This window comes from Monodelphis domestica, chromosome 3, assembly GCF_027887165.1.
Source record: "Monodelphis domestica isolate mMonDom1 chromosome 3, mMonDom1.pri, whole genome shotgun sequence".
NCBI classification, from domain to species: domain Eukaryota; kingdom Metazoa; phylum Chordata; class Mammalia; order Didelphimorphia; family Didelphidae; genus Monodelphis; species Monodelphis domestica.
Genome location: NC_077229.1, coordinates 482,893,630 through 482,918,098, shown reverse-complemented (window position 1 = coordinate 482,918,098; position 24,469 = coordinate 482,893,630). Strand labels below are relative to the sequence as shown.

Below are 24,469 nucleotides of genomic sequence, written 5' to 3'. Positions count from 1 at the left end.
TATTGGTTAGATTTCTTACCTTTCCCCATTTTCCAACCCCAACATCTGTTTAATACCAAATACATAATCTGTTTAAGTCATTATGATATTCCTCAAAAGTTTCTGACAACTGAAGAGTTAAAAACTGAAGTATTATTATACTTTATAACATTAAACTAAAACCATGATTCATTGCACAGCTAGAAAAATTGTTTGTCCTCATTCCCAACTTTTGGAGCCTAATGAATGCCAAATGTTTTCTCCCAACAGATAGTCTTTATCTACTAAATAAAATGAAACAAAAAAAAATTAGATTTGTATATCCAAATAGTAATATATGCTGATTAGTTTTGAGACTAAAAACTTCATCTTTGTGCCCTAGCTCTGCTTTTCTACTATGCCTGTGACCTTGAACAAGTATTTTGGGTGACTCTGACCCCAGTTTTCCTCATCTTTAAAACCTACTCCACAAATATTTGTGAAAAAAATGAATAACATTAAGTTAATTGCCTTACTGCTACTCATATCAACTCTGCATTTCCCATCTCTATGCTTTTCTACTAGGTATTCCCCCTTAAAGGCAGCTGGGGTGGCACAGTGGATGCACCCAGCCTAGAGTCAGGAAGACGAGTTTAAATCTTGTTTCAGACACTTGTGTAACCCTGGGCAAATCACTTAACTTTTGTCTGCCTCAGTTTCCTCATCTGTAAAATGAACTAGAGAAGGAAATGGTAAACCACTATCTTTGCCAAGATATTTGCCAAGATGCCAAATGGGGTCATGCAGAATCAGACAGGACTGAAATGACTCAACAGCAGCATATATATATATACACATACACACACACACATAATGTCTCTCTCAATAAAATGTAAGTAACTTGAGGGCAAAGACTGTTTCATTTTTGTCTTTGTATCTGCACTTAACATAGTACCAGGCACATAGTAAGTATTTAGTAAATATTTGTTGACTAATTGATTACTGCTTTTGTAAAGGCAAGCCTTTTCAGCTGTAGGACTAGCATGTAGCAAGTTTTTAATAAATTTTTTAAAAATCATAGCCCCAAAATGGAAATATGAGAAGATACCCCAACTCCACTCCTTTGCACAAGTAGAAGTTTCATGGATTTTCAGATTTTTTTTAATGTACTGAAAAGTTTTGCTGATTATTTTTTCCCTCTTTTTCTTTAAAAAAAATTGTTCTATAGAATGGCTCCCAAGGAAGGGGAAAAGGAAATGGTACTGAGAAATTTTAGGTAATATAAAGAAAAATGATCAATAAAAATCAGTTTTTTTAAAAATGTTGAATTGCTCAAGAAATATTTCTGGTTTGACTTATTATGTACAGTATGTATTCCTTCCAGTACAAGTGCTAGGAGACCCTTCTCAGCAAAGATCAGCTTTATTGTGACAGAGAAACCACAGGGCCAGAGATCTACACATTCCCCAGTTGAATCTAAGACCCTGATCATTGACATTCATAGGTTTTTAAAAGCAAAAAGAGGAACTTACAGAGTGGGGATGAAGACTTACAGGGGTCACTCTTGACGTGAGTAATAGTGACTTGTAGATCATAGACAAGTCAAAACACTTTTAACCTGAACTTCCTTGCAGGACATTCTTCACATAGTACATCCCAACCACCCTGAGCCCTCTGAGGGTCCCTGGCCTGTAAGGCTTCAGTTCTCCAAGACCTTTGGGTGACCTGGTCCCTGTAGCCTCTTACATGAATTAGTTTGATGTAAAGTACATTATAAAAATAGATTCAAACACCTAGGATTAACAGCGTAATTCACCTATGATTAAAATGGCAACATACACTTAAAGTAACTATAACAATACACACGCTTGAAATTGTAATTCAAGTATTATCCTGGGACTATATTCTTAACCTGGTTACTCTTGTCTGAGACTATTCTTTTTTTTTTTTTTAAAAACCCTTGCCTTCCGTCTTGGAGTCAATACTGTGTATTGGCTCCAAGGCAGAAGAGTGGTAAGGGCTAGGCAATGGGGGTCAAGTGACTTGCCCAGGGTTACACAGCTGGGTCTGAGACTATTCTTACCACAAATCATACAGCTACAAGATTCTTAAGCTAATACAAATGAGAGGTTACTTATCTAAATTTCTTTCTTATATCCTCTTCCCCCCCTCTCCCTGCCCCACCGCCATTTACAAAGCTTTTTGAGGGTATGGAGTGAATAAATGAATGAAATGTCTTTATTAAGCACTAAATGCCAAGAATTGTGCTAAGTGCTGTGGCTACAAATAGAATAATTAGAGCCAGCTGTCCTCAAAAAGATTATGTTCTAATGAGAAGAGAATACATATAGGGAAGTAGTGGTAAGGAAAGGATGTATTTCTCTGGGAAACCACTGGCATGGGAAATAAATCTATGGCAATTATGATATTGATTTGAATTCAGTTCTCTTGCAGGAGAGGGTTGCTTTGGGGTAAGCATGCTATGTAAAATAGGGGGCAAGATGTTCTGGGTGTACATCTAGAGACATAGTTTTTGCCTTCTCTAAATTATGTGTGTTTTGCACAAGACAAACACTATTAAGTATTCATAGGTCTCACATATGAATATCCTGCCAATGGATCTGACAGATTTTCAGTCTTTGCTCAGAGTTTGTGAATATTTTGGGGAGAACTCTCCCCAGGTGTTTGGTTCTCTCTGGGTAATCTCTGGTGGAACCCCTATAGGATTAAAAGGTTGGGTTGCTGCAGAATTTGTTACCTAAAAGGGTTCCCTATAATCCTAGATGTGGGTTCTTGGATAGTACTGGGTACCTTGACATTGGAAGACCTTAAAATTTTCATAGAATCCTCCATTTGGCAGAGCTTGAAGCAGATGTGGGAAAATCCCAAAGAAGATTTCTTTACACAGAAATTTCTCTCATCCTATGTTGGTAAGGATGAGGCATGCATGCTGTTTGCCCTCTCCACCATGCTTGAGGACATATGTTGCATGCCCCACCCCTCAGTTTGAGCACTTCTTCCCTCCCTCTGCTCTCTGGGGTAATGGGGGGGGGGGCACCCACCTGTGGCTTGAAGGTGTAGTTTGGGCATGCGATCTCTAAAAGGTTCACCAAAACTGCTCTAATCTGTCTACTTTTTCTCAGAGGATAATCAGGAGCCATAAATATCTCCAACAAATGTATACTTAAATAACTTTTTTTTAATCTCTCCAAGATATTGATTTAGTAGATACTGATTCAATCACAAATTCTCTGAGGTTATTGCTTAAAATGATCACAAATTTTGTCAGCTAGATACAACAAACCTGTCATCATGAGAAGTTATTCTTGATCTAAAGTGCTGCTCATTGACTTTAGAATCATGCCTAATTCTCCCCAAAGGCTGAATGTTTCTGTTGCCAAATTTGCAAAAAGTATTCAGTGGCTATTTCAATTCCTCAACAGGAAAAGAACTTCTTTAGAAAGTGAGCAATATTGTTAATAAGTAACTCATCTTAAATCTGATCAACTTAGTTCATTAAAAAAAACCCAGCATGTATGGTATTTTTAGAATACCCTAGTCCAGTGATGGTGAACCTTTTAGAGATGAAGTGCTGTGCCTCCCCCCCAAACAGCCTGCTGTGCCTCTCCCCACCACCACATGCTGGGTATGCCCTGCCCCCTCTGCCACATACAGAGGAAGTAGGAAGTGCTCCCATTGCACTGCTGGGCGAAGGAACAGGTAAAGTGAAGAATGTCCTCAGTGAGTATAGAGAGGAAGGGGAGTGGCCCAAGTGTTCTGCCACTTATGAGCCACCCACCTTACTCTCTGTGTGCTCCTATTAGGCTGCTGGACAGAGGGGCAGGGGAGGGGATGGGGAAATGTCAAGGAAGGGAGGGGGGTAGGGGAGGGGAGCAGCTGGTTCTGAGTTCCTCTGCCTTTCTAATAACAAATTCTGGTGGTGGGGATTGTGGAGGGAGGGTGCCCATTTAGAGCATTATGCATGCCATCTGTGACACCTATGCCATAGGTTCCCCCTCACTGCCCTAATGTATTTTGAATAAAATCATGAAATATCAAGTCCATGTTGCAACAAAGGTTACTTTTGCCAAGATTCTTGGCTCCCTGAATGAAACTCTATTAAGATAACTATTTCTAAACTAAACAAGGAAAATTGATGTCAGGTTTGATAATGGCTTATATGCTAATCCTAACTCCTTGTTTGTTTTGGATAAGTTTTTCAAGTGCTTTTCTGAAGGAGGAAGACTTCCTAATTCCATCATTCTTTTGGGGTAGAGCTTAGAAGAAATCATTACAGGATTTGATCATTCCAGTGACCAATCCTGACTTCAGCTCATTGGTGGTAAAACATTCTTTCTGTCTCTTGACAGAAGTAATGAATTCATAACATCCTTTCATAGTAATAATAAACTTATCTTAAACCCTTGGGGTACAATATGATATCCCATTAAGATCCTCTTGGTTCTATCATTTTTGGCATTTGGTATGGTTGTGGGGGAGGGGAGTTGATGAAAAGTCTTGACTTCAGACACAATTGCCAAGTCCTCATTTGGGCAAATTCCTAACATCTAGGAAGAGATTGGGCTCTCTGCCTTAATCTGAATCTATTTCTAGATAATCCCCCCCATTCTTTGTGGTTGAGGCAAAATTCATTTTTCTGGAAACAACTGGGTAATTAAGCAACAGATATTATAGTGTTTGTGGAAAAAATAGAATTTCCTGTAGATGCTATCTTTGCCAAGGAAAGTTTGTGTGTCTTGGAATATATACAAAAGTTTCTGAGGCTATCTCATTTGTCTCTGAAACTATGGGATGACTTTAGTGATCCCTATTATTACTGTATATAGAATGGAGGGAGACAAGATATGACCATTTTGCCAAGAAAAATCTCAGACCTTCTTGTCTTGGCAAGGAAGATTTTACATTCTTTTTTTTTTAACATTGTTTTATTTGGTCATTTCCAAACATTATTCATTGGAAACAAAGATCATTTTCTTTTCTTCCCTCCCCCCCACCTCTCCCATAGCCAATGTGCGATTCCACTGAGTATCACATGTGTTCTTGATTCGAACCCATTTCCATGTTGTTGGTATCTGCATTAAAGTGTTCATTTAGAGTCTCTCCTCAGTCATATCCCCTCCACCCCTGCAGTCAAGCAGTTGCTTTTCATCGGTGTTTTTACAAGATTTTACATTCTTGCTAAAGTAAAACCTTCTGGTCAAGAGGGTGCCAAGTCTTCAAAGGGAAAAAACTTTTTTCCCAAAGAAAGATCTCACTTGGAAAACTAACTCTAAACTGAATTTGGGCAATCATATATGTATGTATGTATGTATGTATGTATTGTTATTTATAAATTTATCACCAGCTCAAAACCCACACAGAGCCCAAAGCTCTGGCTACTCTGGCTATGATCCCCAAGAGTGCCACTGCCCCACTAGATGACAGCTCTAAGGAACCATGAAAATTGGGGAATTTATATAACTCTTAGTTGATTGGCTTTTCAATGGCTACAAAGAAATGAGGAGTTCTAGACAGGATTATCTGAGAGAAGTTGATGCCTTACAGTGGACACAAAAGGGAAAGATCCAGCAAGGGCTGGTGAGAAAACTTTGATACAATAGGAAAACCTACTAGGCCAAAAAGGGTATTTAACATCTGATTGAGTCCACTAGCTCCATCTAAACTACTTTAAGGTCTATTGTTAGTCTGCACCTGAGTCTGGGATTTCCCTCCTGGATAAATTTTCCTGTAAGGAGATCAAACTTGAGGTCTTCAGACCTCACACTGCTACAGACTTGGGGTTCTCAAGATCTCAAGATTGAGGTTTCTAGATTCCAAGTTGATAGTATGTATGTGCGTTTACATACATATATATGTATGTAAACATATACATATATACATATATATTCCTCTTATTTCAAAGCTCAGTTCTCAGACTATGCTGGGGATGCCTATAAAATAAAGGGTTTAGGGTTTATATGGAGTTCAAATTTGCAAGATATTCTGTTGGCTCAGAAGGTTGTTCCCACTATTTTTCTTTTATAAGTATTTTATGGGTATCAAGAAAGGAAGTTCAGGAAAGAGCTAGAGGACTAGCTATGGGCCTCTGAGACACCTGTAGAAACAGGTATCTACTGGGTCACAACTTGATACTCCCTTTTAAAGCCTCTCCATTCCAGAAGCTCTCGATTTCCTTTTTTCCTAATTATTTTCAGTGACATTTCTCCTTCAGGCACACAATAATTTTAATTCAGAGTTATAGGGGGACAGTTCACACTTAGTTCTTATGATTTGGTTCTCTCAAAAAGTGTTGACCTAATCAAAGCACCAGAACCAAATGGTTTAATTTCAACCCACCCTTACAAACTAAAAGTGAAGAATGCCGCATTTTTAAACTCAGTCACATCATTGATTTGTTTCTTACAGGAGCCAAGGGAAGGTTTTCTACTGTGTTAGAATTGAGATGGAAGATACTAAAACAGATTTTTTAAAAAGCATTAACATTAAAATAATGGATTACTATTTATAATGAAAAAGAAAGTTTAAATAAAAACATAAAAGGAAAAAGTTCACAAGAAGCCACAAACAAGGCAATTTTGATAGGTTAAATTTAATATTTTTTTAAGTAAATTGAAGTAACAACTTTAGAAGTCATATACTTTGTTTTCTATGTGTATTGATAAATTATACGATCATAATAAAGAAAATTCAAATGAACAACGCACATCTTTCAGAACAAAATAAAACTTAAAAGATGAACACACTGGCTAGAGACAAATTCATCTTTGACGCATGCGCTGTAGGAACCCCTGCTTCTGTCGAACACCGGCGAATGTTTTTCTCGTTGCCGTGGGTGGAGTCTGGTGACGGCACAGGCACCTGAGCCTATTTAAGGCTGGGTGCCGTGGTGGCGGCTGTCCAGATCGGTCCTGTGGCAGTGGCGGTGGGACGTTTGCGTGAACGGTTGATTTTCAGAGTTGTTGGTTCCCTTGGAGACTCCTACGGTCGCGATGGCCCGTAAGTGTTGGCGGAAAGGCTGCGGGAGCCCTGAGTACAACGTGCAGAGGTCCCCTTCCCAAGGGTACCGCCCCAGATGATCAGGCTCCCAAGAGGCTGCCCTCTGGAGCCTTGCAGAGGAGCGGGGTGGGGTAGGGAGGGTTGTCTTGCTTTCGGTGACCGCGAGCTAGTCTGTGTTACACCCCCCAGCCCCAGCCCTAGGGATCCGCCGGGCTTCCGGGCAAGGTGGGCTACAGGACTCTGCCTTCCTGCGCACCCAGGGAAGGAAAGTAACTAGCTGGAAGGGAAAGCTGGACTGGCCACAGGCACCCCCAGCCCCCAGAACGCAAGACCTGAAAGCGGCAATTCCACAAAGTCTACCTCTCACTGATTCTCCTGGTCCTCATCTCATTTGCTGACCTCAGTGGGCCAGTCTGTCAGTTTCAGCTTCAGCACTTTGAAATACTCCCCAGTGCATCAGCCCTTTCCCCATGTTCCCATCCATTTTAGATGGAAACGTTTGATAATCCTCTCCCTCAGAAGGAGGTATTATTACTGTCTGAGCCTATCTAGACAAGGCATTGGAACGGGTTGGGGGGGGGGGGGGGGAGGATGGAGTGGAAGAGGAAAGAGAAATATGGCCCTATTATATATTATGGTCTGTTTGTGGATGATGTCTAAAGCCATGATGTAACCAGTAGTAAGGATAAAGAGCCAAGATTGTTTCTCTCCCACAATCTTTTTCTTTCCTTTGAGAAGGAGGACTTTCTGCAAACCTAAATCTAACAAAACTTAACAAACATGTTAAAAATTACAACCATTTTCGTGGGAGCATTGACCTCTTATTAGCACAATTAGTAATTCATTACATCTGTAAAAGTATACCTTGATTCCTGCCTACTGCAATCAAGCTGCATACAGAGTGCTGGGTTTGGTCACAGAGGACCTGAATGAATCTTGTCTCTGCCATTTATTATTGTGTAATAATTAACAAGTCACCTAATTTCTCTGGGCTTTAGGGAGGAGGGAAAGAAGCATTTATTAAATACCTGCTATGTGCCAAGCACTGGTATTCTCTCATTTGATCCTCAAAAAGGTAGGTGCTGCTATTACCCTCATTTTACAATTGAGGAAACTGAGTCAGATGCAAATTAAGTGAGTTGCCAGGGTACATGGTCAGTAAGTGTCTGAGACAGGATTAGAAGTCTGGGCTTCCTGATTCCAAGTACAATATTCACTTCACCTACCTTTAGTGAAATGATGATATTGAAATATATCACTTAAAAAAAAAACCTTAATTTCTGTATTAGTATCAAGTGTCAAGGGCTAGGCAAATGGGGTTAATCTACATGTCCAGGTTCCACAGCTAGGAAGTGTCAATTTAGATTTGAACCCAGGTTCTCCTGACTACAGGCCTAATACTCTATCCATTGTGCCACCTAGCTGCCCTAACTAGATCACTTCCTTAAAACAAAAAACAAAAAAAAACCTTTCCTTCTTTCTTGGTTCCAAAGCAGAAGAGTAGTAAAGGCTAGCCAATCAAGGTTAAGTACCTTCCCAGGATCACACAGCTTGCCTGTGGCCAAATTTGAACCCAGGACCCTCTCAATCCACTGAGTCACCCAGTTGCTCTGTAGATCACTTCTAAGTCCTCTTCCAACCCTAGATCAGTGGTTTTATGAACGTTAAATGACTTTTTAAGAAAGGAATGGTGTGGTAGGTAGCAGGCAATGTTAACATTGTCTAGGGTACCAGTACTCTATGTACTGATATGTTTTCATGCAAATCTCTTAATCCTGTCATATACTCATAAGACCTACTGCCATTTCAAGACTTCAAATTCAGATATAGGTCCTTTTCATGGACCTAACTTAGAGAGAGTATGAATGGGGATATAAGTGAGTGCTATTTATCTTGTAGGTGGAAACCAAAGGGAACTTGCCCGTCAGAAAAATATGAAGAAAACACAGGAGATTAGCAAGGGAAAAAGAAAAGAAGATAGCTTGTCTGCCTCTCAGAGAAAGCAGAGGTAAGTTTTTAATGCCAGTTACATATTCAAAAACTTCCTTTTCATTTGACCTCTTCCCTAGAAGCAGAAAATATTTCCTGAAAGTGCTTAGAAGAAAATGACAAACTTGTCAAATCCCTTCATTTGAAAGCTTGTAGGGCTATAATATAGAAAAGCCCAGGCCAAGTCCTTTTTCTTCAGAGATTAAAACTATATAGGGTCAAATTGGGAACCCATGGCACATGTGCCAGAGGGAGGCTTCTCTCTTGCCCCTCTCCACACACACCTGAATTCACTTCCCACATCACCAAACCCTCTGCTCAGCAGCCTAATGGGAGCACTCGCTCCCCTATCTGGTGTAAGGCAGGGGCTCACATGCAATGTGAGGGTTGCAGTTTGGGCACTCTGTAAAAAGTTTGCCTGCCTTGAAGCCCTCTTGAAATATAGAAAGAGAGAACCACAGATATGGCACTATTTTGTAATCACCTACATTTTTCTCTTACAAACCATACCTTATTACCAAAAAGAAATAAAATTTTAAAAAAAAGAGGAAAAAACCCCAGCAAAACTAATCAACACATCAAAATAAATGATAATATAGGTAATGCTCCACAACTGAGTAACTGCAAGGGAATGGGGCTGATGTGTTCTCATGTCCTCTTTGGAGTGAAGCTTATTCTTTGTAATTTTGCAACATTTCATTTTAGATTGTTTTGTAGTGGTTGTTTATATTTTGTAGTTACTATGCTTATTGTTTTATTGGTTCTGTTTACTTTGTATCACCCATTCATATGTCTTTCCATGTTTGTTCTCTGCATTTATCATATTTACTCTTGTAATTTGTTTAGGAATTCTTCAGTAAATAAATACATACTTTGTTTCCAGTTCTTTCCTACCACAAGGATTCTTTTAAATAAAATTAGCAAAAATTAGTTTCCATTTACTAGACAAATATTTTACTAAGTAGCTCACAATTCTTCTCTAGGAATGGCACTGCACTGTACTTTTCTGCAGAATACTTTGTATCTCATGTGAGTACAAGGAAATTTAAGATGTCTGCCCTCTTAAGAACTAACAATCTTTTGTACATAGATTATCTCTAATGTAAGGGCAATATATGGTAAGAACCCTGAGTGTTGAAAGATTAATTACAATGTAATGTCTCTCTCTCAGGATAGCATGGAAACTATACTCAAATTCAGATGACCTGGACATTTTAAATGTCTTTAAACTTCTATGAGTATGGATAATGGGGAAAGAGGAGTGTTCAGAATTAGGGTTGGGGGAAAATATATAATTTTTAATTTTAATTAAAATAAATTTTTAAATTTTAAAAAGAATTAGGGTTAGGGTGGTCAGGAAAAATGTTATTTCTACTCTTTGGAGATCTTTAGGCAGAGGCAAGATGGACCACTTTGTCAGGAATATAATTCTTTTTTGGATATGGGTTGAACTTAATGATCACATCCTTCCAGTGACTATATAATGTTGACAACTTGTAGCACAGAGCCATTGGTTTAGACAGTAAACTTTAACATATGAAACATTTCATTTGTATGACATTTCTATTAAAACGATTGACATTGAGTTTCCTTATTAGAGCAGGATCTATAAAAATAAACACAAGTAAGCACTTACATAAAATCAATTAATCAACAAATCAATTAACATTTGTGCTAGGTGTATTGGGAATACAAAGTGAGGCAGTCCTTGCCTACAGGAAGCTTATAGATTGCTAAAAGGTTCAACTATAAATTAAAATAAAGATTATGCTGGAAACTGCCATTTATAACTGATTAGAAACTCTAATGAGTGAAAATTACAATGATGACTTGGTTTCATCACTCCCTTCTCAACCCTCATTTTTGTATGTTCTGGACTTTGTTGCTACTATGAGTGCTAGCAATATTCTATTCCGATTAAATTTCTTCACTCAGCTTTATCTTTATGTCTTATGCATACTATTTGCTCAGCAGTCTCCTAGTTGGAAGGGAAGTCTTCCCTTCCTAATTTTCCTGTATGGACTGTGAACCCTGGTATGAGTAAGAGCAAGTAAGAATATTAACCTCAGGTTAGTCTTGTTCTTAATGACTCCTAATAGCCACTTACTTAAGGTTGGTAATAATTTATGCAATTCCAGCCACAAAAATAAAGACCTTGTCATACACAGTAAAGCCTGCTAATTCTGAGACTAAACATACTGTATTTACTTAAATATTGATGACCATGTAAGAATTAAATGCCTAAATATTCTGGTACATTTTTATATACCTATGTATAATTAGGATTTGATCCCCAGAACTCTCTTTCCCAACTTCCCATGTTCCTTCTCACATTATGTGCTAAGGTAGGGAGGATATAAATTTTGTGTAGCCTCTGCCCTCTCACACTCTTCTACTGGAAACTGTGGAGGGCGGAATAAGTCGAGAAGCAGGAGAATTTTACTGAGGTGTTTGTTACTCATGTTTTTACTTTTGTTCTTTTTATTTTCTTCTACTTCAAGTGATTATTAATAAACCTTATAATATTTAGAGTTATTAGGTATTAATTTTAATTTTATACCTAGTATAGCCTTGCATTTTTTATCATGGCATTGAGTTATGGTGTGGCATACCTCAAAAAATAAAGGATATATTTCTTAAAAACCATTCTAATTTCTTTTAATAATTCATTTTGGATTAACATTTAATTAAGAACCTAGGCTTTGGTCCTGGCCTTGTCTGTTGTTCATGAATGATGAAATTCAGCTTCTAAGACTGAAATCTAGCAAGAAGATAACTTTCTCATATGTCTTAGCACAACAAAATCCAATATGAATTATGACTGCATTAGAAGAGCAGCATGTTTCCAGTTGCCTTCCTCCTGACCTAGTCTTTCTAAGGAAGAACAGAGGAGAAAATGGAGAAATGTAACTGTTGTTAGTACTTCTTTTTAGATGCCTCAGATGATATTTTTATGCATAAGAGAACCAAGGTATATGTAAAAAATAATAGCTAAAAATAAGTTTACTTTTTTATAGCATCTCATGTTTTTGTTTTTGTAGGGATTCTGAAATCATGCAACAAAAGCAGAAGGCTGCTAATGAGAAGAAATCTCTGCAGACAGGTGAAAAATGATCCAACAGTAATTTGAAGAACCAGGTGGATCACAAGATCTGAAATCAAGAATTTGTAGAATGACCAGCCATTAAAAATTAACAATTTATCATATCCTTAGACTTGTTTACTTCCTACTTACATTTCTTTTTAATTCCATGATATAAGCTGCATGTATAGAATAGTTCTTCTAAGAAAAGGAATTTTAGTGCTTCATGCTTATAAAAGTAATGGAAATTAATGACTGACTTAATATATTTAATATCTAAAATTGTATAAATAAGTCATTTGATACCAGAATTTAAGTTTCAAATCTTCAGCCTTTCTGTACTATACTCATTAACTTTATTTAAAGTAAACATTAAGATCCATTAGAACTTTTTACATTTGGATTTATAAAAGCTAAGTTTCCATGTAATTTTTAGAGCATGTTTTGCATTAAGTATTATCTAAATATAACACTTCTCAGATTAGGAAACAAATGTTTTAACAACAGCAATCTAAACTAGCAATTTTATATTTCCTTGTAACTTGAAAAAATTGAGATTATACTGAATACCCTCTTTTAATTCAGGATTGATGTTGCTTATAAAAATGTTCTTTTCTGAAAGCAGTAGATCCCCAAAAGATAGTATCTATCAATTTACAGTGTAAATATACTAGAGGAAGAGAGAAATGTCATTTAGTGACATTTTTGTTCAACTAGACATGCTCTTCCTTCTCAATTCCAATAGAGGAAAATGAGGTCCAAGATGCAAGGTTTTTACAACTAATAAATAATTACAATCTGACTCAATGATGAAAAGATAAATGCTTTTTTTTTTTAAACTGGACTTGTGCTAGGGAAATCTCTTCACCAAAGTAAATCAGTACCTACTTTGCAATTTCTAGTCTCAGAGTTCCCTGAGGTACTGTGAGCTTGTGAGCTGCCCCAAACTCACAAAACCAGTATGTATAAGAGGTAGCACATGAATCCAAGCCATCCTGACTTTTTTTTTTAAAAACCTTACCTTCTGTGTTAGAATTGATAGGAAGTATCCACTCTTAAGACAGATCAGTAAAGATTAGTGAGTTGGGGTTAAGTGATTTCCCCAGGGTCACATGGCTATCAAGTGTCTGAGGTCAGGTCCTGGAGCTCTATCTGCTGTGCTACTTAGCTGCCACTTAAGGCCAGTTTAATATCTACTTTGTCATACTGCCTCTCAGATTTAGAAAAAAAAAATAAACTGTAATACAACTATTTGTATACATTTATGTTGGCCTCATTTTAAGGGAAGGAAACAGCTCATTCTAATTTGTCCAAAACTATACTGTTGAGCCTTAGAAGGACTTATTCAGGTCTTCTGGCTTTCGTATTAACTGCCAGTTGTAATAAACTGTCCCCTTTGTTAATAAAAATTCTTTAAAAATTGTAGCATCCCCTCTGCTTCTGATCACAGTAAAGGAAAACATTTGTGGAAATTGAATAATGTTTTCTTATTGGAATATGTGTCTATGAATTATGGAATGATAGCTAACACTTATATGGTTTACAAACATTTTACCTTCTTTGATCCTCAAAACTCTATTAGACAACAAGTATTATACTATTTCTACAGTTGTGGAAACTGAGGCTAAGAGATTAAGTCACATGTGTAGTAACAACTAACAAAGGTCAGACATAGGATTCAAACCCAGGTCTCCTCAGTCCTAAGCTCAGCTTTCTATCTGTTATATAACACGCTGCTCCCCAAAGTTTCAAATTACCCAAAGTCCAAAGAAAGTTACATTCAGCCTCAGTAAGACTGACATTTATCAAAGTTAATAACATATGATAGAAAAAAGGAGATGAACTGGTATATCATGAATGGGAGACAACAGAAATACATGAATATTAAACATCTGAAGATACATTTAAGAGAACACCTCTATAAAAGACCTGAAAAGATATAAGTACCAGAAAATTGGTGAAGAAAAAAGCTATAACAATAGTCAATGAAACAACAATAGAAATTGATCAAAATCAGCATTTCTCTAAAGTACTAACAAAACCCAAAAAGAAACAAATTTTCCTTTAAAATAAAAAGTGCTGGGGCACCTGGGTGGCTCAGTGGATTGAAAGCCAGGCCTAGACTCCAAAGGCCATAGGTTCAAATCTGACCTCAGACACTTCCTAGCTGTGTTACCCTGGGCAAGTCACTTAACCCCCATTGTTGCTCTTCTGCCTTGGAACCAATTGGTTCCAAGACAGAAGGTAAGAGGTTTTTTTAAAAATAAAATAAAAATGCAAAAAACCTTTGAACCTAAGACATTCCAGAAACACACTCTAGAAAAGAAAATAAAGGAAAATGATTAGAGGGCTCTACCAGTATAATAAAATGTTAAATATTTATACTTATAATAAATAAGGAAAGGTTCTTTACAATGGAAAAAACTCTTAAGGGAGCCAACTTGGTAATGGTATAGAGCAATAGACCTGAATTCAAGCCTCCTGACACTATCTTGGTGACTTTAGGCAAAGTATTCCTTTGGCTTTAGTTTCCTCATCTATAAAATAATGGGGATGGCCTCTAAGTTCCTTTCTAGCTCTAGATCTATGACCTATGACTGTGAAGATGACATGCACCTTTTCCTCAGTGTGTGACAAAACAATATAAATATTAGATGTAAAAATGATAATATTTGGAGGGAGGAAAGGTCTAGAATATAAAAAGGAAATAAGTCCAAATGAAAATATTTCCAGACCTCTTTATTATAAAGCAGCTGTTACCAAAAACTATTTGGGCACAAATAGAAAAATAGATTGTTGGAACAATTAACATGAGAACTCAAAATTAGAAGGGCTCCCATTTTGATAAGAGTACTAGGAAAACCTGAAAAGCTTAGAATAAGATTCAAACAAACATACTATTTAATAGTAAGCTGAAAATAGATATCTGAACTAGAATACAAGAGCTCAAACTATTTAAAAATTAGTAAGAGGAGTTATGGTTAGTTCTGCTTCCAGCAGTCAAGATGGCAGAGTAAGATATAATCTGAGCTCATCAAAACCCACCTCCAAACAACCATTAAAAAACAAACAAACCTCAAAACAAATTTTGGTGGGTCAGAAATAAGAAAAGACTAGAGTGAATAAAATGTAGAGAGACAGCAGGAAGGAACCATCTCACTGAAGATAAGAGGGAAGAGAAGTGGAATCAGTAGCTTAAGGAGTAGTCCAAAACATACAGAGAAGAAACCCAGCACAAGCTAAAGAACATGAAGAGTTGCCCTGTACCCAGGGGAGCCCTTAGCAGAGACACAACCTGGCTGGCATTCATGACACCTGGGGAAGCTGGAAGCTGAAGAGCAGAATCCAATTAAATCCAATGTATGTGGCACTCAAAAGAACCCAGGGATACCACTCCCTCCACCCCAGGAGTGGATCTGAGCTTAAATATATAGGCAAGAACATGAAAAAAGCTCCTCAAAGTGAGCAAAAGACAAAATACCCTGAAAAACTATTTCAGCAACAAGGAAGCTCAAAAGAGGGCAGCAATGCCAAAACAGAAATGTGCAAAGCCTCAAAGGAAATGTAAAAGGATGTTGGGCCAAAAAATAGACTCCTGAAAGAGCTCAAAAAGAGGATTACAAAACAAATAAGAGAGGTAGAAGGAAAATTGTGAGAGGAAATAAGTCTAAAAAAAAGTACAAAATCTCAATAAGAAAATAGCTTCCTAAAAGTATAAAACTTGAAGCAAAGAAAATGGCTCCCTAAAAATTAGAAGTTGACAAAAAGAAGCTAATGACCTACAATATAGAAAGCAACAATAAAACAAATTCACAAGAATTAAAAAATACAAAATATCTCACTGGAAAAGCAACTGAACTTGGAAAATAGATCCAGGAGAGATAACTGAAGAATCATTGGAATAACTGAAAACCATGATCAAAAAAAGAATCTGGATACCATATTGCAAGAAATTATGGGGGATAACTGCCCTATTCTTGACCAAGAGGAGAAAATAGAAATTGAAAAAATCCATTGATCACCTCCTAAAAAATATCCCACATTTTAAAATGCAAGGATTAAGATAGTCTTGATTCCAGAACTCCCAGTCCAAGGAGAAAATACTGTAAGGAGACAGGGGAGGAAAAAAAATTCATATATGGTAGGGCCATGGTTAGGATTTTCAGCAATTTTTACATTAAAGGCCTAGAAATTGTTGTACAGGATATTCCACAAGGATTTAGGACTACAACCAAGAATCACCTATCCAGCAAAACCAAGCATAATACTTCAAGGGAAGAAATTAACATTTAATGAAATAGAGGACTTCTAGGTAATTCCTGATTTAAAAAAAAAGCCAGAGCTGAAAATAAAATTTAATGATCAAACTCAACAATAAAGAGACACTTGTTAATGGAAACAATAGAGTTAAACTGATTTATATAAGAAAGTGATAATTAAAATACTTAAAATACATATACTTCAAGTACCTAAAGTACCTAAACTCCTAGGATTTTAAGATAAATTTAAGAATTTTATCATTATTAAGACAGTAGGAACAGGAGCTTACATAGAAAACAATAAGTTGAGTATGATGGGATGATATAAAAAGATCAAAGGATAAGAAAAAGGAATACATTGGGAAAAGAGAAAAAGAAAGAAATGTGAGGGTAAATTATCTCCCATGATTTTGGTGCATAAGAATCAATAAAGGGGATAAACCTTATTTTCATTGTAGTTGGTACAAAGAGGGGGGGGGGAGTGGGGGACATCCACACTCAGTTAAGTTACACAAATCTTACCTTATAGAGAATTAAGAAGAGGAGGAGGAACAAAAAATGAGAAGGGCAGACAAAAGGAAGGGTGAATTCAGGGATGTGGTAATCAGAAGTAAAAACATTTCTGAATAGGGAAATTCTGAAAGAGAAGGAAGAAAAGGATAATGGGGGGGTGGATAAGATAGAGGGAGACACAATAATCATAACTATGAATGTGAATGGGATTAACTTACCCATAAATGAGGATAGCAGAGTAGACTAAGCCAGAATCTTATGAATATTCTGTCTACAAGAAAAATATTTAAAACAAGGACACACTGAGTAATGGTAAAGAGGTGAGACAGACTCTATCATGCTTCAGCTGAAGTTACAAAAGGCAGGAGTAGCAAATATGATCTTACACAAAACACAAGTGAAAATTGATCTAATTAAAAGAGGTAAGGAAGGAAATCACATCTTGATAAAATACCATAGACAATGAAGTAATATTAATGTTAAGCATATATATGCATGGCACAGAATCCAAATTCCTAAAGGAAAAATTACATGTTACAAGAGGAAACAATACTATATTAATAGGGGATAGTAACCTTTGTAAGGATAATTTAGGGTCGTGACCAAATCTAATCTAACCTAAAGTACCTAAACTCCTAGGAGGGATATCCCAAATAAAAATACCCAAGTCAATTTGTAAATATATGGTGGTTTAATCAATATATAAGGAATAAATCAAGGGGAAGAGAGAGGGAGAGGATATAAGATTTCTCCCGCCTGGCCTGTGCTAGGGGGAGTTCAAAATCCGCCACCACAAGGTTTCTGAAGAAGATTAGAGGCTTCTCAGTGGATAGTGTTTGGAAAGTAAAAAGAGAATCAGCCTAAAACTCTAAGAGATCTCAGAGAAGACGCTTCACCAAACTAAGTTACTAGGCTTCCTCCAGTATGGTATCAAGGAAAACTCACCACTAAAAACTGGGCAATAGCAGCTATCACGCCAAGATGCCAACACACTCAGCCAGCTACCGCCAACCACCTCTCTGCTGTCCAAGAGACCCAAGAGAGGATGTGACACCAAATATATAGATGGTTTTACATCACTTTCCTGTGACTCACATGTACCAATGATATCTTAGGCTTGACTTAGGACAGCCCAGGGGTCTGTCACTTGTTTCTGATTTGTCATTTGCTAGCACATGTCTGTCATAGGCCATCCTCCTAAATACTTAATCCTTAAGAATGGGTATAGACATTCCTGATGTTGTTAGACTAAGTAGGGTGGAGTAATCTAAAGTTCACAATTTCCTAATTTTTGTTAGACTAAGTAGGGTGGAGTAATCTAAAGTTCACACCTTCCCCTCACAAAATGAGATAAATTAAACTAAGAAATAAGAAAGTAATTAAGTAAGTGAATATAATTTTTGAAAAAGTTAGAATTGATAGATTTCTGGAGAAAACAATAGAATAGAAAGGGATATACCTTTTTTCTCAGTAGTACATGGCACCTTCACAAAAATGGATCATATAATAATATATAAATGCATCACAACCAAATGCAGAAAAGCAGAATTCTTAAATGTATCCTTTTTAAACCATAATGTCATAAAAATTAAACTCAACAAGGCTTCAGAAAAAAACTAAAAATTAATTGGAAACTAAATAACATCATAAAGAATAAATCATAGAAACAATCAATTTCATTAAAGGGAATGACAACATATCAAAATTCGGGGGAATGCAGCCAAAGCTGTACTTAGGGGAAATTTTATATCTCTAAATGCTTACATCAATAAAGAATAGATCAATCAGTTGGGCATGCCACTAAAAAAAAAAACTAGAAAAAGAATAAATTTTAAATTCCTAATTGAACACCAAATTATAAATACTGAAAATCAAAGGAAAGATTTGTAAAATTGAAAGGAAGAATACCATTAAGCTAACAAGACAAGGAGCTGGTTTTATGAAACAAAAAAACAACAAAATAGGTAAAGCACTGGTTAATTTGATTTAAAAAAAAGAAGAAAACCAAATTATCAGTATCAAAAATAGACAAGGCAAACTCACAACCAATGAAGAACACATTTAAGTAATTATTAGGAGTTATTTTGCCCAATTATATGACAACCAATCTGACAACATAAGCTGAATAAAATGAATATTTTTAAAAACTATAAATTGCCCAGAGGAAATAAAATACTTAAACCCCACCTCAGAAAAAGAAAATGAACAAGCTATCAACAAAATCCTTAAGAAAAAAGGCCCAGGTCCAGATGGATTCACAAGTGAATTCCACCAAACATTTAACTACCAAACATTTAAAGAAAAATTAATTCCAATACTACACAAACTATTTGGGAAAATAGCTAGGGAAAGCACTCTACCAAATTACTTTAATGACACTAATAAGATGTTGATACCTAAAGCAGGAAGAAAAAAACAAGAGAAAGAAAACTATAGACCAATCTCCTTTAATGAATATGCAAATTTTTAAAATAAAAATTAGAAATTACAGCAATATATCAAAGGGATCATGAACTATGACTATATGGATTTTTTTTACCAGGGATACAGAGATGGGTCAACATTAGGAAAACTAGCAGCATACCTGACCATACTAATAACAAAATAAACAGTAACCATATGATTATCTCAATAGATGCAGAAAAAGCTTTTGACAAATTATAATACTCATTCCTATTAAAAAAATACACTTGAGAATATTGGAATAAATGGAATATATTCCTCAAAATGATAAATAGACACTCTCTAAAACAATCAGCAAGAATTACCTGTTATGGGGATAATCTAGAAGCCATCCCAATAAGATCAGGAGTGAAGCAAAGATGTTCATTATCACCACCACTACTCAATATATTATAGAAATGCTATCACAATAAGAGGAGAAGAAATTGAGGAGATTAGAATTGGCAGTGAAGATATAAAGCTATCACTCTTTGCAAATGACATGATGGTATACTCACAGAATCAACCAATCTCATTAAAAACAATGAACAACTTTAGTAAAGTTGCAGGATAAAAATAAATCCACATAAAACAGCATTTCTCTATTCTACCAATAATATCCAATAGCAAGAGAAAGATAAATCCCATTTAATATAACTGTAGACAATATAAAATCCCAGGACAAACCCAGGAACCATATGATCACAACTACAAAACACTTTTCATACAAAATCAGATCTAAACAAATGGAAAAACATGAAAAACTTGTGGGTAAGCCAAGCCAATGTAATCAAAATGACAATGCTACCTAAATTAATTTTCCTATTCAGTGCCATACTGACCAAACTCCCCAGTAACTTATTTCACAGAGCTAGAATAAAATAAAATATATCTGGAAGAACAATAGACCAATAATATCAAGGGAATTAATGAGAAAATATTGTGAAGGAAGGCCTTGCCTTACCAGATCTCAAACTGTATTATGAAGTAGCAACCATCAAAACAATCTGGTCCTGGCCAAGAAACAGAATAGCAGATCAATTGAACCGATTGGGCACTCAACAGGCAGTAGTGAATGATCGTAGTAACCTAACGTTTGACAAATCCATGCTTTTACAAGAACTCACCATTCAAGAAAAATTACTGGGGAAACTCGAAAACAGAATGGCAGAAACTAAGCACATATCAACATCTCATATCAAATACCAAGGTAAAGTCAAAATGAGTACATTATTTAGAAATAAAGTATGATACCATAAACAAATTAGGAGAACACAAAATAGTTTCCCCATTAGAAATATGGATAAAGGAAGAATTTATGGCTAAACATGAGAGAGAACATTAAGAGATGTAAAATTGATAACTCTCACTATATTAAAGCGTTTTTGCACAAACAAAACCAATACAACCAAGATGAGAAGAGGAAAGTGTCTCTAACAAAGGCCTAATTTCTCAAATGTATAGAAAAGAGTCAACTTTATAAGAATACAAAGCATTCCCTAATTGGCAAATGGTCGAAGGCCATGAATAGGTAAATCTCAGAGGAAGAAATTAAAACTGTTTTAGTCCTAGGTAAAAATGTTCCAAATCACTCTTAATAAGAGAAATGCAAATTAACACAACTCTGAAGTACCACATCATACCTATCAGACTAGCTAATATGACAAAAAAAAAGGAAAATTACAAATATGAAGGTCAGATGGAAAAATTGGGACACTGATACACTGGTGAAGATGTGCAGTTATCCTACCATTGTACAGAGCAATTTGGAATCATTCTAAAAGGTCCATAAAATTATGCATACTCTTTGACTCATCAATACCACCTCTAGGTCTGTATCCCAAAGAGATCAAACATGGGGGAAAGGACTTATTCGTTCAACAATTTTTATAGCAGTTCTTTTTGTATTGCAAAGAAGTAGAAACTGAAGGGATGTCCATCAATTGTGTAATAGTTAAAGAATTCACATATGATTGTAATGGAACACTTTTTTTTTGACATAAGAAATGATAAACAAGGAGCAGCTAGATAGTTCAGTGGATAGAAAGACCGGACTGAAGATTGGAAGGTCCTATATTCAAATCTGGCCTCAGACATTTCCTAGCTGTGTGTTCCTAGCTTAACCCCAATTGCCTAGCCCTTACCACTCTTCTGCCTTAAAGCCAATTTCCAATATCCATTCCAAGATTGTAAGAAAGAGAAAGAGAGAGAGAGAGAGAGAGAGAGAGAGAGAGAGAGAGAGAGAGAGAGAGAGAGAGAGAGAAAGGAAGGGAGGAAGGAAGGAAGGAAGGAAGGAAGGAAGGAAGGAAGGAAGGAAGGAAGGAAGGAAGGAAGGAAGGAAGGAAGGAAGGAAGGAAGGAATGATGAACAAGATAATCACACAAAAACCTAGAAAGATTTCTATGAAATGATGCAAAATGAAGTGAGCAAAAACAAGAGAATATTATATACAGAAACAGCAATAATGTATGATGATCAACTTTGAATAATGACTATTATCAGCAATGCAAGGCTCCATGCCAAACCCAAGGGACTTAGGAGGAAAAAGGCTCTTCACTTATATGAAAGGAAATATAAAAGGAAATAACAAAGTCTGAATACAGATTGAAGCATAGTTCATTTCATTTCTTCATTTCTTCTTTCACATGATGAACATGGAAATATGTCCTATATTATAATACATGTACAGCCAAATTATGTTACCTGCCTCCTTGGGGAGGGGGGGAGAAGTAGGAGGGAGGGATAGAAGGAGAAGAGAATACAGATAGCAAAATGTCAGAAAATGGTCATTAAAAATTGAATCTATTTATAATCTGGAAAAAATAAATAAAAAGAGAAAAGTGAAAAAAAGGCAATATAGTTAAGGAAATGATTTTTTAAATTTTCTCCATGATTACATGATTCATGTTTTCTTCCTTTCCTTTGTCTTTCCCCCTCTGTATAATTAAAAATCTGTTACCCTAAAAAAAAGCAACTATATTTCTTGGGAGCCCACTGACTTCCTGTCTTTATGTACTTCCTATAGACAGGGGATATTAGGGAAGGATGTAGAGGGTCCCGTCCTCCTTTTGGCTTGCAGCAAGCTTGGTGGCAGTAAGGCGGGCAATTAGCCATGGGCACATGGTCTTTATTTTGTATCCCTTATATTCCTTTATTTCTAATGATCATTAATAAATCCCTTAAAATATAATCTTTTTATTATTGAGATTTAATTTTAAGTTTTACACCTCTCAGAGTTGACAAGCTTGACAAGCAATTCCACTGGGATATATATATATATATATATATATATATATATATATATATATATATATATATATATATATAAATTAATCAAACCCAATTCCATACTATTCATTTTTGTAAAAGAGTAATCCTTTAAAACCAAAATCCCAAACGACATAGCCACATACACAAGTGATAAATCATATGTTTTCTTCTGAATTTCTACTCCCACAGTTCTTTCTCTATATTTGTATGGCATTTTTCCTAATAAGTTTCACAGAATTGTCCTGGATCATTGCATTGCTATTAGCATCAAAGTCAATCACCTTTTATTGTCCCACAATGTTACAGTTTCTGTGTATAATGTTCTCCAAGTTCTGCTTATTTCACTGCGCATCAGTTCATTTAGGTTTTAGGGAAATAATTTATAACTAAATAGGAAACAAGTCATAAAGGTAAGATGTTCTACATTGGCTAGGTAAAATTTGAAAGTATGTACAAATCAACAAAGACAAAACAACTATAGAGAGAAAGATATTTGTTTCAAATAATAGTCAAAATCTGATAAGGAAGATGTATAGGAAATGTATATAAATAGTACCATACCCCCCAAAGTGGTAAAAATATATGAATCTTTCTCTTAAAAAAAAAAAAACCAAAAACCCTTTACTTTCCATCCTAGTAACATCTCTAAGACAGAAGGGCAAGGGCAGGGACACCTGGTTAGGTGACTTACTCACAGTGTCTGAGGGTAGATTTGAATAATTTTCTAAAGAACTGCAACCTATAAATGATTTGAAAAAATTCATGTCACTAATAGATGTAAATTGAAACAACTCAGATGATTTTGTACTCTGAAGAATTGCAGAGATAACAAAAATAAGGGCTTCAGGAATATGGACTCACCAATATACTTTTAAAAATACATTTCCTTGACATTTTGTTTTTATGATGACCCACATTTCATACTATATCCCTTTTTACCCTTTAGATAACCAATCCCTCATATTGATTAAGCAACATATCAACAAAGCTTGATATTATATGCTGTCTTCCACACCCAGAGACCAGAAAGGTACCTTATTATATACCTTCAAGTTTGGTCATTATAATTTTGTAGCATTCAGTCTTGTTTTATTGTTGTCCTTTCTATTTACATAATGGTAGTCATCATGAATACTATTTTCCTTGGTCACTTTACTTTGTATTCATTCATATGTCTTCCTAGGCTTCTTTGTATTCATCTTACTTATAGCACAGTGAATACTCTATCATATTCATGTACCAGAATTTGTTTATCAATACCTCAATCAATAGATATTTATTTTATTATATATATTATATTTTATTATATATTTATTACATATATAAATATATATATATTTATTATATATATATTATAATTCTTTGCTACTACAAAAACAGGATACCAATATACTATTTGTGAAACTCAGAACTGATTCAAATATTCTGGAAAACAATTAGAAGGGATGAAAGACAAATAACTAAACTGTCCAAATCTTTTTGCTAGCATTTCCACTACTAAATATAAATCCAAGATGATCCAACATGGAAACAGAGATCCGTTATATTCCAACAAAGTCATAGTAGCACTCTGGTATCAAAGAAATGGAAACAGAGTAGATAGTCATTGATTAGGAAATGTTGGGGAAAATTTTTGGTATATGATGGTAAAAGGAATATTACTATATTGTAAGAAATGACACAAGAAGATTTGTATGAACTAAAACATGAAATTAGCAGAACTAAAAATAATTTTCACAATGACTACCACAATGCAAATGAAAAGATGACTGGAAGAAGTCAAACTAATTTTTTAGTGATGGTCTTGGAGAACAGATGAAACATATACTTCCTTCCTGGTGTAAGGAATTAGCAAATTCCTGACCAGAATATTTAATGTATGGTTAGATGCAGTCATTATGGTATTGGGTATTTTTGCTTGTTTTTCTTTTTTAAAACT

General features: G+C 35.7%; 1 non-coding gene across 1 annotated transcript; it reads left to right on the top strand.

Moving 5' to 3' along the window:
* The first annotated feature begins 6,755 nt into the window (after window positions 1-6,755).
* LOC100011445 (uncharacterized) lies at window positions 6,756-12,853 on the top strand. The gene is made up of 3 exons (XR_001628498.2): window positions 6,756-6,975; window positions 8,875-8,983; window positions 12,006-12,853. It is a non-coding gene; the product is annotated as an uncharacterized LOC100011445 (transcript).
* The last annotated feature ends 11,616 nt before the right edge of the window (window positions 12,854-24,469 follow it).